This window comes from Mastomys coucha, unplaced genomic scaffold, assembly GCF_008632895.1.
Source record: "Mastomys coucha isolate ucsf_1 unplaced genomic scaffold, UCSF_Mcou_1 pScaffold18, whole genome shotgun sequence".
NCBI classification, from domain to species: domain Eukaryota; kingdom Metazoa; phylum Chordata; class Mammalia; order Rodentia; family Muridae; genus Mastomys; species Mastomys coucha.
Genome location: NW_022196900.1, coordinates 107,835,623 through 107,848,881, shown reverse-complemented (window position 1 = coordinate 107,848,881; position 13,259 = coordinate 107,835,623). Strand labels below are relative to the sequence as shown.

The 13,259-nt window shown below is 51.3% G+C and overlaps 2 long non-coding RNA genes across 3 annotated transcripts in view; one reads left to right on the top strand and one right to left on the bottom strand.

Moving 5' to 3' along the window:
• Positions 1 to 314, bottom strand: part of LOC116095680 — an 8,763-nt gene extending 8,449 nt beyond the window's left edge. Inside the window, exon 1 of one of the 2 annotated variants that reach the window (XR_004120685.1) lies at positions 234 to 314. This is a non-coding gene — a long non-coding RNA (uncharacterized LOC116095680). The remainder of the gene's footprint in view (positions 1 to 233) is intronic. The other variant, XR_004120686.1, reaches the window with a different exon arrangement.
• LOC116095681 lies at positions 39 to 879 on the top strand. Its single transcript, XR_004120687.1, has 2 exons — positions 39 to 88; positions 386 to 879. It is a non-coding gene; the product is annotated as an uncharacterized LOC116095681 (long non-coding RNA).
• The last annotated feature ends 12,380 nt before the right edge of the window (positions 880 to 13,259 follow it).

Below are 13,259 nucleotides of genomic sequence, written 5' to 3'. Positions count from 1 at the left end.
AGAGGAGGAGAGGAGGAGAGGAGAGGAGAGGAGAGGAGAGGAGAGGAGAGACAAGACGAGAAGAGAAGAGAAGAGAAGTAGAGGCCAGGTATGAACACATGGAGTAAGAGGGGGAAGGGAATGAGGAGAGAGGAGGGGAAGTGGCAAGAGGACAGAGCAGGATCAAGAAGGCAAGCAAGCAAGCAAGGGAGAGGAGGGGACAAGCAGCCCCTTTTATAGTGAGTCAGGCATACCTGGCTATTGCCAGGCAACTGTGGGGTGGGGCTTAGATAGGCGTGGCAACAGGAGCTTGAGGCAGTTGGTCACATGACATCTGCAGTGAGGAAGTAGAAGAGAGGGATGCTGGGACACCGTTCACTTTCACTCTCTCCTTTTTTTTTTCCAGTCCAGGACCCAAGACTATAGAATGGTGTCACCCACAGTTGGGGTTGGTCTTTCTACCTCAATTAACCTAAACTTCCTACCTCAGTTAACCCAGGCTAGACTCCCCTTTACATACATGCTCCCAGAGGCTCGTCAAGTGGACAATATTAACTACCAAACCATGTAAATAGACAAACAGTAAACATCATGGAACCTACTCTCTAGCACAGAGGTGAGCCACACGCTAAGGCAGGAGTCTGCAGACATCGGCAAACAGCGGGGTATAAATACTGAGACTGTGTGTGAGATGTAACTGCAGCACTGTGATCTGTGATCATCTGAGCCGTTGGCCAAGCAGAGCAAAACAAGGACACTGTACAGTCGCTGCTGCGGTGGCGGCTGCGGCAGCGACGATGGCGGTGGCGGTGGCTGCTGCTTCTCAACGCAGTCACCAACAGCGTATAACTGAACAAGCATGGCTGTGCTGTAATAAAACTTTATTCATAGATATTGGAATTTAGGTTTCATATCATTTTTATAGACCACAAAATAATTTTTAATGCTTTTTTGTTGTTTTTGGTTTTGTTTTTTGAGACAGGGTTTCTATGTGCAGCCCTGGCTGTCCTGGAAATCTCTCTGTAGAACAGGCTGGCCTCGAACTCAAAAATCTACCTATCTCATCCTTCTAAGTGCTGAGATTAAAGGTGTAAAAAATCATTACAAAATGATTTTAAGATTATTTTTAATTGTGTGGGGGGGGTGCGCGCGCGCTCGCGCATGGGCATGCAGTACCCATGGAGGCCAGAAAGACATCAAATCCCTTAGAACTGGAGTTATAGACAGTTGTGAGCTACCTGGTGTGGGTACTGAGAAACAAATTCCAGTCCTCTCTCAGAGCAGTATGTGCTGTTAAACACACACACACACACACACACACACACACACACACACACTGAGATACACATATGCACATATACACACACACGCACACTCACACTGAAATACACATATGCACGTATACACACACATGCACGCACACACACACTGAAATACACAAATGCACATACACACACACACTGAGATACACATATGCACATATACACACACATGCACACACACACACTGAAACACACATATGCACATATATAGACACACACACACTCCCATTTACACACATATAGACATACACACTCACATGCACACACATACACATGCATAAACATATATACATACATACATATGTACATACACACACATAGATAAATACATAGACACACACACACAAAATGAACGACTTCATGGTACAGTTAGTGACAAGCTTCCTTAACACTTCTCTTGAGTCTGCCACCTGCCACAGTGAGATCCTTGAGAACAGGGACTCGGAGTCCCAATCCCTGAAACCAACATTTGATGCAAAGAGGGTGACTAGTAAGGGGGAGAAACAGATACATAAGTACACACATGTACATACATATATACACACATACATCCACATGTAGGTTATATTACATCACACACACGCACACACACACGCATACACACACGCACACACGTGCGTGCGCGCACACACACACATGTACATACATATATACACACATACATCCACATGTAGGTTAGATTACATCACACACACATACGCACACGCACGCGCGCGCGCACACACACACACACACACACACACACACACACACACACACACGATACTTGGCTGACCCTGTAAGTTACTGAGCACTCGTGACTTTGGTACAGCTGGGTTCAAACCCCCACCCACCCATCCTCCTTCCTTTGGGCCTTGGCTTCCATGCAGGGCAACAGAGGGTGTCCTTTGGCCATTATTGTGGGCTGTTGGTGAAGAGAGCTGGGCAGGGTTTGGTGAGATGGCTCAGTGGTTAAGGACACTGGTTGTTCTTCCAGAGGGCTCAGGTCCGGGTCCCTGCACCCACACGGCAGTTCACAACCATCTGTAACTCCAGTTACAAAGGATCTGACGCCCTCTCCTGGCCTCTACATGCACTGTGCACACATGGTACACAGACCTATACGAAGGCAACGTAACTCCCATGCACAAAATGAAACTAATTTTTAAAAGGAAGAGGCCTAAGTTGCATTAGCCACCAGGCTGTTACCTTTCCAATGGCAAACGGTCTATCGCCAACCTAACCTGGCAGCTGAGCCAGGTCCAACCTTCCTGTCTTCTTTCCCCTCTGGGACCCAGCCTGTGGCTGCCAAAGAATGACAGTTCTAGAGAGCCTCGGGGCAACAAAGGGCCCCTGAATCAGCCAGTACTGCCAGCAAATCAACACACCTGGCACTTCCTGGGCACCCTGAACCCAGGCTCTGCTGGGTATACACCCTGCATTTCCTGGGCACCCTGAACCCAGGCTCTGCTGGGTATACACCCTGCATTTCCTGGGCACCCTGAACACAGGCTCTGCTGGGTATACACCCTGCATTTCCTGGGCACCCTGAACCCAGGCTCTGGTGGGTACCTGAAGCTAGAGAGGCCAAAGGAGGTTCCTGACCACAGCAAGTTCAGAATCTGTCTCTACATGGCAAGGAAATTTCCAGCAAATGCTGGAACACTGAGATGGCCAAGGCACCCAGAGAAGATCGGTGACCATCTGGCTACCAGCACCATTCCAGAGCCAGCTGTGATCATAACACTTGAGTGGCAGAAGGGTCATGTGTTTGGAGCCAGCCTGAATTACTCAGAGATTCTGGGAGAGAAGTGTGAACAGCAAGAAGGGAGTGGGGAAGGGTTTGAAAGGGAAGAAGAAATAAGGTAATAGTATCGTTATCTCAGATCTGGGTCATGGCGGCGCACGCCTTTAGTCCCAGTGCTCAGGAGGCAGAGGCAGATGGATCCCTGAGTTCAAGGCTAGCTTGGTCTACAAGCTGAGTTCCAGGACAGTCAGGGCTATACAGAGACACCCTGCCTCAAAAAAACCAAAATGAGTAAAGTACAAGGACCTTGTTTTTAAAAAATTTTTTTTTTCTTTTAAAAAGGAGGTGGGGCTGGAGAGATGACTCCGTGGTTAAGAGCACTGGCTGCTCCTCCAGATGTCCTGAGTTCAATTCCCAGCAACCACATGGTGGCTCACAACTGTCTATAATGGGATCTGATACCCTCTTCTGGTGTGTCTGAAGAGAGGACAGTGTACTCACATACATAAAATAAATCAATCTTTAAAAAAAAAATAAATGAGGATGGGGGAACAGACCCCCTCAGTTTCTGGGTGCCTCTGCCACCGTCAGAACCCAAGCTCCTTCCAAGACTTTGCATTGCTGTGGCTCACGTCTTCACGGAGAGGAGAGGCCCTGTACTAATCCGCTACAGGCCACCCTAGCACAGGCTAGGTTCTGGACAAATGACAAGCACCACCACAACTTCTGTCATAGTCTCCACCTCCATCGTCCCGACCATCACCCACCGTGTTACTACCCTCACCACCACCACCACGGACACCATGATTTCTGTCATAATCACCACTCCATGATGTCAGGGATCATGGTAACCACAACCTTCGCGACCATCAATAGGCCGCTTTACAAGTGTTATCACAAATCCACCATCACCATCACAACCATCACCACCACCACCATCATCATCACTACTATTATCAGCATACACATCACCATATGCCACGGTCACATTCAGTTCTGTCATCATTTCCGCTCCTGATTTTTTTTTCTCTTCCTTTCCCAGCCATCATCACCATCATCACCATCACCACCATCATCACCATCGTCGCCATCCTTCTCCTTCAACAGTACAATCTGATGTTTTCCCTCAAGTCTGACTCCCAAATCTAAGCCAGTGCTGCTGTCAGGGCAGGAGGCCATCATAGGCTACAGAGTCCCTGCTTCCAGACTGCTCTCACTGAAGCCCTGAGCCACAACCTGGCTGAAACTCTTCCATGTCCCCTGGGGCTGTGTTTGCCTCTGCTCTCTTACCCAGTCAGGTCCTTTGCCTGGAATGTGTCACCTCCATGAGATGATTCAGTCTGAGAGCCAGCCTCCCCTGGAAGCTCCAGGCTCTAGTTTAGGGAGTTTGTTCTGTTCCTCGGACCAGCCCTGCCCACTTAGGCTAGGAGCCCTGGCACCCAGAGTGCACGTCTTCCAGTTTGTACTCTACTCCCTGACACACACACACACAGACACATACACACATGTACCCACACAAACACACTCACACATGCACCCACACAAACACACTCACACATGCACCCACACAAACACACTCACACATGCACCCACACAAACACACTCACACACACATGCACACACGTGCACACACAATAACAGTCAAACACACTCATACACACCTGTACCCACACAAACACACTCACACATGCGCATACACACACAGTAACAGTGTCACATACACAATTACACATAGGCGCGAACGAACGCACATGCACACGCACACGTACATGCACGCGCACACACACGTGCATGCACATACACACACACACACACACACACACACACACACACACACACACTGCTCCCTGAGGGCTGGCTGAGTTCTGTCTTTCGTCCCTAGCCCAGGGTGTGGCTCAAGAGTTTCCAGACGTGTCTGAAGAATGAATGAACTTGTGCTGAATACATGTGGTATGTGTGTGTGTGTGCGTGCATGTGTGTGTGTGTGTGTGTGTGCAGAGGGAGGAAGCAGATGGGGGAACAGGGGGTCTCAGTGGGAGTTCCCTTGCGTAAAGCCTATCTCCCATCCACTCCATTAGCCAAGGAAAGCCAGAGCATTTGGGGGACGTGCAGTCAGGGGTTATCCTCTCTCTAGCCTGGCCTTCCCCTGTGGGACCCCCAATCTGGGGAAGGTAGAGGAGGAGGTGGGCCATTATCCCTCTGGGCCTTATACTGGTTGGCCCGCACTTAGCCCTGTTACTCCTTTAAGACAGGCTGTATGTGACCCCACTGGGCCCGTTACCCCTTTAAGACGGGCCGCGTGCGCAGCTTCTCTTTGCTTGGTGAAACTGTTCAGTTTTCGGACAGGACAGAGGAGGGGGGTGGGGGGAGGGCACACCTGTTGTGGAACTTGAGAGAAGACTTATTTATAAATGTTCAGGGCTCGGGATTCTTGCAGAGCTGATGTCCGGAGGGGAAGGTCACCAAAATGCTTGTTTATAAAAGCCACAGCAACTGGGAACACCATAAACGGGCTAAACGATGAAATTAACAAGCCATCCGAGGCGGGGCACAGCGGGGCATGGCTGCAACTGCGCTGGCCAGGGTGCCACCACTGGGCAGAGCCCCAGACCTGCCTCCAAGCCAGGTCCCTCCCTGACCCAGCTGCCCTGCCTGCCCCTCAAACCCCAGCAAGGCCCAGTGCCACCCCCCATGCCTGTCCTCAGTCCCTGGCACAAGCTGTTCCTTTATTACCAGAAAGTGGGCATTGCTTTGTCCCCTCATGGCCCCCAAAAGTACAAGTTAATGCTAGATTGGGGGTATGTTTTAATTTCAGCTCTGAGGGGCTGGACCTGACTCTCCAGGCTGCCCAGGGAGAGCCTGGGGGGCCCTGGAAGCCGGGCAAAGCAGGCGTCCCCCCACCCCTCCTCCCAGGACTCTCTGTCCAATTCCTGGTTTCAGGAAAGCTGTGTCTCCCTTGGATGACTGATGGCTGAACAGGTGGCTTCTGGGTAGAGAGTGTCAAGTGAACAGCAGTGAGAAGTGGCCTTTTTATGGCTCACTTTCCCTGCCTGCCTAGCCCTGGCCTTGGCTGCTCACAGCTCTGCGAGTGCCCCACCCCATCCCATCAGAGCCTACGTTGTGTTGCCCACTACCAGACCCTGCTCCAGCTTGGGCCCCAGCAGTAAGAAGGCTGGAAGCAATCATGGGGGACCTGGGGACAGCTGAGAGGGGATCTGAGCCCCGCCCTCCTCCACATACGGACACAATGCACACACTGCACAGAGTTCACAACGCAAGGAGGGTCGCATGAGGAAAGGTCCTGTTCTAGATGCCCCTGCCTCTCAAGCTTCCACCTGTATTAATATTCATTAGCCAAACTACATTTGACACAGTTTACAGCCTTGCAGCCAGTGACTGACACAGTCTAGAGCCCCGCCCCCGGCCACATTCTTTCTCTCGCCCATCTCAGTCATCTGTGTAGATGAGATATCTCCACATCAGCATCTTCGTGTGCCCCTTACTCCGAGAACGCCCTTAACATCTTTCTCCGATTCTTCTTCTTCTTCTTCTTCTTCTTCTTCTTCTTCTTCTTCTTCTTCTTCTTCTTCTTCTTCTTCTTCTTCTTCTTCTTCTTCTTCTTCTTCCTCTTCCTCTTCCCCTTCCACTTCCCCTTCTCCTCCTCCTCTTTCTCCTCCTCCTCCTTCTCCTCCTCCTCTTCCTCCCCCTCCTCTTTCTCTTCCCCTTCCATTTCCCCTTCTCCTCCTCCTTCTCCTCCTTCTCCTCCTCCTCTTCCTCCTTTTCCTCCTCCTCCTCTTTCTCCTTTCCCTTCCTCCTCCTCTTCCCCTTCTCTTCCTTTTCTTCATTTTCCTCTTCTTCCTCATCTTCCTCTTTCTCCTCTTCCTCTTCTTCCTCCTCCCTTTTTCTGGACCAATCACTGTCTCTCTACAGTTCTCTTCCCCTCTTCTCTCTTTCTCTTGTCCATGGCTCCTCCTGCCTCCCCCTCTCCCGGGCTCTGCCTCTGTCACAGAACACCTGCAGCCAGCACATGGCCTCTGCACACTGGGACAGCGTAAAGGCCATCATCAGGTCGATTTTTTTCCCTCTGTCTCACTGCTCTGAGTCACTTCTCTGAGTCCCTGAGGAGAGTCTAGCTTCAGCATGTTCGCCTGCTGTAGGCTGTATGAGAGAAGCAGGCAGAACTCTGATGTCCTAGTCAGCCTTGGGCCCCTGGAAGTCCTGTGCCCCCTACCTTCCCCAGGGACAGGCAGGCCTGGCTCAGAGACCTCTAGGCATGGCCTTTCTTGGGTACGAAAGATTGTTGGGCACTGGGTAAGAGATCTGGGTGACCTGGCAGTGAATGGACCAGGGCTGCAGGTGGGGCACTGGCAATGCTGTCCTGGCTCCTGTGACTCTGTGCACAGGAGGTCATAGCTCCCTTAAAATGCTTTTCATGTGTGGGGATGGAGGCTCTGGAGACAGAAGCCCCGGGAGCCCAGAACATCCCCTGTTGGAAATTACCCTCCACCCACCCCATACTCAGAAGGAATCCTACCCTCTCTGCATCAGCAGGCCTTGAATTTACAGAGAAGCCGGCACGGTCCCTGTCTATGACGTTAGGACAAGACACTGAGCAAGACTGGGCAAGTGTGTAAATAACAGGTGCGGTGGTCCTCACACCCAGGACAGAAATCAGGTGGGCCCGAGAGTCTCCGGCCTGAGCCCCTCCCTCACTGCCCTTGACTTCCACTCTCCTTCATGGGGGTCACTCCCTTATTCACCCATCCATTCACTCACTGGGCTAATGTTTGCTGGGCACCTACTATGTGCCAGCACCAAGCACCTACTATGTGCCAGCACCAGGTACATTAATCCTACTGTCTGAAAGGAAGGGAACAGTCAACAAGAAAATTGTTTTCTTCCTAGCTAGGATGAGTTTAGTTACCAGACTGCTGCCCAGGAGGACTAAGGCCTTCTGGGAGTGGGGAGATAGGGAGAGGGAAGAGACATGCATATCTCCAGTCCCTCCCTCCATCCTGCAGGAGCCTGAATCCCCACTACCTCTGATCACAAGCTGGGCAGATTTTTCTTGAAGGCATAGTTGTGAAAACTCTTCAGTTGCTTCTCTGGTTGAAAATGCTCTCTTGAACCGCACAATGGCACGCCTCACCATGTGGCTTCTTCCCATGACAGAACCATCCCTGAGGCAAGAGCTAGGAAAAAAAAAAAAAAAAGACTGCTAACGATGAAGACACTGAGGCTCAGAGAGGCTAAGGGGATTGTTGAGCTTAGCTTGTAGAGTCAGGAGCAGCACTCCTAGGCCACCTGCCCACATGTCCACACTCCCCCATTCTCTTTCCTGTTGGAGCCATTTCTGGTTCCAGAACAGAGAGAAAGAGCCTACAGCTAGATTGGACAGGAAGAACTAGTGGGAAAAGGTTTTGTCCCCCACTTTCCAGGGCATCTGTCCCCATCTAAGTCCCCCAGACTGGGACCACTGGTCCTCTGTCTTCCTTTCCCCTGGGGAACCACAAATGACACAGCTGGCTGTGACTCCAGGCCCCAGTACCAGCCTGGTTCTCACCCTCCAGGCACACTGGGAAGAGAGCGAGGCTGGGTCTCTGGGCTCCAGCTTCCATTGTCTGCTCCAGACCCCATCAGTGTGTGCACGCGCTGCAATTACCCATCAACTCCCCTGCCCCAGGCTGTCGTGGAGGCCCCCGTCCCCAGTGATTTGGGGGGAAGGGGGTTATTACAACTCGCAAAACCTTAAATTAAGAATGAATAAGAGCAGCGTCGCATGCCACTTCTGAAAGGCTGCCAGCGGGGCTCGGGTGGTGACAGGCGTGTTGCGCTCTGTGCTGTCGGAGGAGAAACTGATGGGGTGGAGATGGGAGGTGGAGGTGTCGGCAGCTACCTGTCCCGGCAGAGGCATGGCCACCTATGCAGGATTCTGCCGGCTGGGTGTGGGTAGTGAGACCCTAAGCATGCTAACATTATGGCTGTAGGCTGGAGAAAAAGCACGTGTGAGACTTGATCTAGGTTTGAGTTGGAAAGGGGTCTGTAGGAACGGAGGTCTCCCTAGGGAGCTCAAAGCAGAGCCTAGGAGCTGAGAAACAGCTGGTCAGGGGAGGAAAGAGATAAACAGAGGTCCAAACAGAGGGACTGGGCTGTGCAAAGGTCCTGGGGTAGAAGTTCATGGCACAAGGCTGGTAAAGAACAGAAAATAAGGCAAAGGAGTAGGAGGAAGAAAGAAGGAGGGCGTGTGGGGTGGACAGTGGGCAGAGCCTCTCTCTGGCAAGTTCCTTTGTCTGGGACCTGGGGTCTGAAGGGCATGGAAGCCAGCTTCACACACGCCAGGCAATCACTCTAGACCAAGCTGTACCCCAGGCCGAGTGCTTGCGTTAGACCCAGTCTCTTTGGTGTAGTGCAGGGGCGTGGCCAGGACTGTCTAGGCCTCCTGGAAACCCCAGCTGTGACCTGTGGAGATGGCGGTTGCATGGCCCAGCAGGATGGGAGCAATGGAGTCATAAACAGTGGAGAGATGGTCCACAGGAGATGGTCGGTCACTGTGAGGATAAGGGTAGAAGACAGGGTGTTGGCAAGGAAGCAAGCATGCAGCTCAGGCGATGCTGGGAGCACTTAGACCACTCTGGGCATGAAGGGGAAACACGGAGGTTCAGCTTCTTCTGTCTACACTTAAAATAGTAAGTCATGCCATGAAGGATCCTTCCGTGCTAGGGGACAGGGTTCAAGGCTCCAATCTGCTGCTTCCCAGCCTGCTCGTGGGCCAGGGCTCGCATCTGAGAACAAGCAAGAATCATGCAGCCGATGTCCTTAGGGCTGGTACACCACGACTCAGACCCACTGCCCATCTCCAGGAAAGAAACATCTCAACCCAGTCTTGGAGAACTCTTGGAACTTCAAGTCTGGCCTGCACAGGTTCAGCCGAGTAGGGACCTGACCGCTCAGAGCTCTGCCTTTTCTATTTGGGCATAAGGCTGAAGGTGGAGGCCCAAAGCCTTTCTACATCCATAACCCAGCCTTCTCTTACATCTCAGTGTGGGCCCTGGGCCTCCTACAACCAGATGCACAGCTGCTAAGCCAGCCTCCTGGGGCCTTTGCAACCTTGGCTCCCATCTTTGCACAGCTCTCTCAAGGTCATTGACAGTGACATACTGGTAGAAGAAATCTGGGACCCTCACAGGGGCAGAGTACAGTGAGGAGTCCCTTCAGAGGCCATGTGACCCCAGGCTGTGGGGTAAGAAGGAAGATTTAGGAGAAAGACAGAGATAGAGAGTTAGAAAGAGACACAGAGACAGGGAAGGAGGGACAGGGAATGGGAGAGAGAGACATGGAGAGAGGGAGGGACAGAAAGAGGGAGGAAAGGAAGAAGGGAAAGGGAAGGGAGAGAGGAAAAGGGAGAGGGAGAAGGGAGAGAGGAGGAGAGGGAGGGAGGGAAAGAGGGAGAGGGAGAGAGAGAGAGAGAGGGAGATGGAGAGGGAGAGAGAGAGAGAGAGAGAGAGAGAGAGAGAGAGAGAGACACGCATCCCCTTTCCCGGCTAGGAGCCCAGGGGCTGCTGTTCATATATCTGTCCCTGGAAAATGTATATCCAGCTTATGGAAAGTATTAATAATGCTCCTTACACCAAACTGGCCCCCTTCCATAGTGCATGATCTAAAATTAAATCCATTTCAAATATACAGTAGATCGAGTCAAGCTAATATAAATGAAACGTGATTAACGGGCAGTACGCTGGCCTCCTCCCCAGGCATGAGGGGGCAGGGGGGCAGGGCTGGGACCACCTTAGCTCTTCTTCTCTGTAGCCCCCCAGATTCCCCATGGCCTCGAAGCCCTCTCTTTACCCTAACGCCCTCTCCCTCCCAACCCTAGAACAATCCTGTAATTTGTCCAAAGTGCAAAGTCAGGGGCCACCATTAGAGCGAAGAAGTTGAGCCAGACAGTTTCAGCCCTTCAGGACAGAGTTGAGGCTTAGAGTTTGTTACACACACACACAGACACACACACACACGCACACACACATACACATACATACATATATATATATACACGCATACACACACATATACACACATACACACACATACATATACATATACACATACATACATACAATACACCCATACACCCAGACACACACATACACACATATACACACATACATATACATACACACATATACACAATACACACATACACACACACACACACACACACACACACACCAGAGCCTCAGCTTGCCCATCTGTCCTATAGGCAAACAGCGAGTCCTGCCTGGACTGGATTGTCTCAGTGTTAAGCCAGATAAGGGTGTGGGTAAGATAGTTCTTCATGTTAGTTACCCTCAGAGGCTAGTCCTCATCCCTTCCCAGCCCCCCAACCAGCCGGTAGAACAAGGGCCAGCCAGAATTCCTGCCACTGCAGGGATACACTTGGTAGGTTATTTTTAGAGCATTGGCAAGAGTAACTCTGTTACTGACCAAATGTTCCCACATCAGGACAGACGCTGCTAAGAGGGCACTTGTAAACTGAATGTGAGGTGGGAGGGGCATTGGCTTCACACTGTTCCCTGGAAGGGGGGGGGGGGGGTTAGCTGTTGTTTTGTTTTCTTACTTCTTTTTTGCTATTGTTGTTGTTTCTGAGAGAAGGTCCCAAGCAGCCCAGGCTGGCCTCAAACCCACTATGTAGCCAAGGCTGACCTTGAACTCCTGAACCTCTTGCTTCTACCTCCCAAATGCTTCGCTAACTGGCATGTTCCAGCATACCCAGCTAGGGGTGTTTTTGAGGCACGCACATCCAAGCGCAGTGCATGTGGCCTGAAGAGAGGCAAGAGGCAAAGTCCTGTGGGAACAGGGTTCCTGCCCAGGTTTCCTCCTCTTCTCAGCCTGGCAGGATCTTGCTCTCCAGCGGCTGCGCTGCATGTGGTCCTAGAAGCAACAGCAATGTCACCCTTAGAGAGCCCTCAGGAAACACAGGCTTCCATTGGTTGAGTGTGAGCGCACGCATGTGTGTACGCAGGCGCCTGTCTGTCATTACCCTTCCTGTAATGTCCTGTTCCAGGTACGGTACTCCTGACTGCTTGCCTGGCCCCTCGGGCTCGTGTTTCTGGATCTTCAAGCAGCTTGTTACGGTTTGGCATTGCAGCAGTCCGGATCCACTGATCCTTCCCTATCTGGGAGCCCACCTTTTGTGCAGATCCACGAGGGCCATGGGTGTCTGTCGTCTGTACATCCACCGGCCCCTTAGCAGGTTTTGGTTTGGTTTTTTTTTTTCCTCCCGGAGGGGATGGAAGACAGAGAGCCCTGCAGGGTGGGAGGGGGGCTGCTGGTTTTTTCCTTGTCATTGGCCATTTTGTTGCCTGCTTCACCAGGCATGTTTAGAGCGTGTTTGCATAAAGTGGACGCAGGCTGCTGTTCCGTGATGAATTCTATGAATACTAATCTGCTACTACCCTTGACCTCGGGGTCACTGAAAGATCAAAACCAAACCATTTAATATTTTCCTTTTGCAGATCAATAGAAGCATAAATTCCCCCTCAATGACAAGTATAATTTCAAACAGATCTATAGGAGGCATGCATGCATTTCAGCCGGGATGCTTGCTTACTGCCTGTCTCGCCTTTTGGGGAGCAGGCAAGGAGTCTCGTTCTTTTTCTCCCATTGAGTTTTGTTTTGCCTTTTTTTTTTTTTAATGGCTCTGAAATGCTATTTCCAGCAGCTGCTGTCATATAAATATCTCTTGTTTTTCTTCTCCTCTTTCCCTCCTGGTGAAAAGGGCAGGGGACCTATTGAAAATTCCGCTTCATCTCTTTCAGTCGGGTTCAAGTACAGGTCGAATAATCGATCCCCTCTCCTTTTCTTTTTTTGAGTTTCCTGTCGTTCTTTTGGCCAGATCAGCAGCCGAGGGGAATCGGGAGGGTGGCTCGCTTTCTGTAGTCAGTCCTACAGAGTCCCCGTGGCTGTGTTTGCCATTGCGTGCTGGTGCGTGTGGGCTGCGGGAGGTTCCTGTGAGCTGCATTATGCACCTGACCATATTCATTCTTCCTAGTCAGATCTCTCACCCAGAGCTCAAGGGAGGAAGACTCAAAAGGAAAAAAGCCTGCGAACAATAACAAGTCAGGACTGAGGTGGGCACTGTTAACATCTGCAAAGCTCCTGGACAGAGTCTGTTTGGCCAAGACTGGGGAGTGTCTCCCCAATAACAAGTCAGAAGTGAGGTGTACACTGTTAAC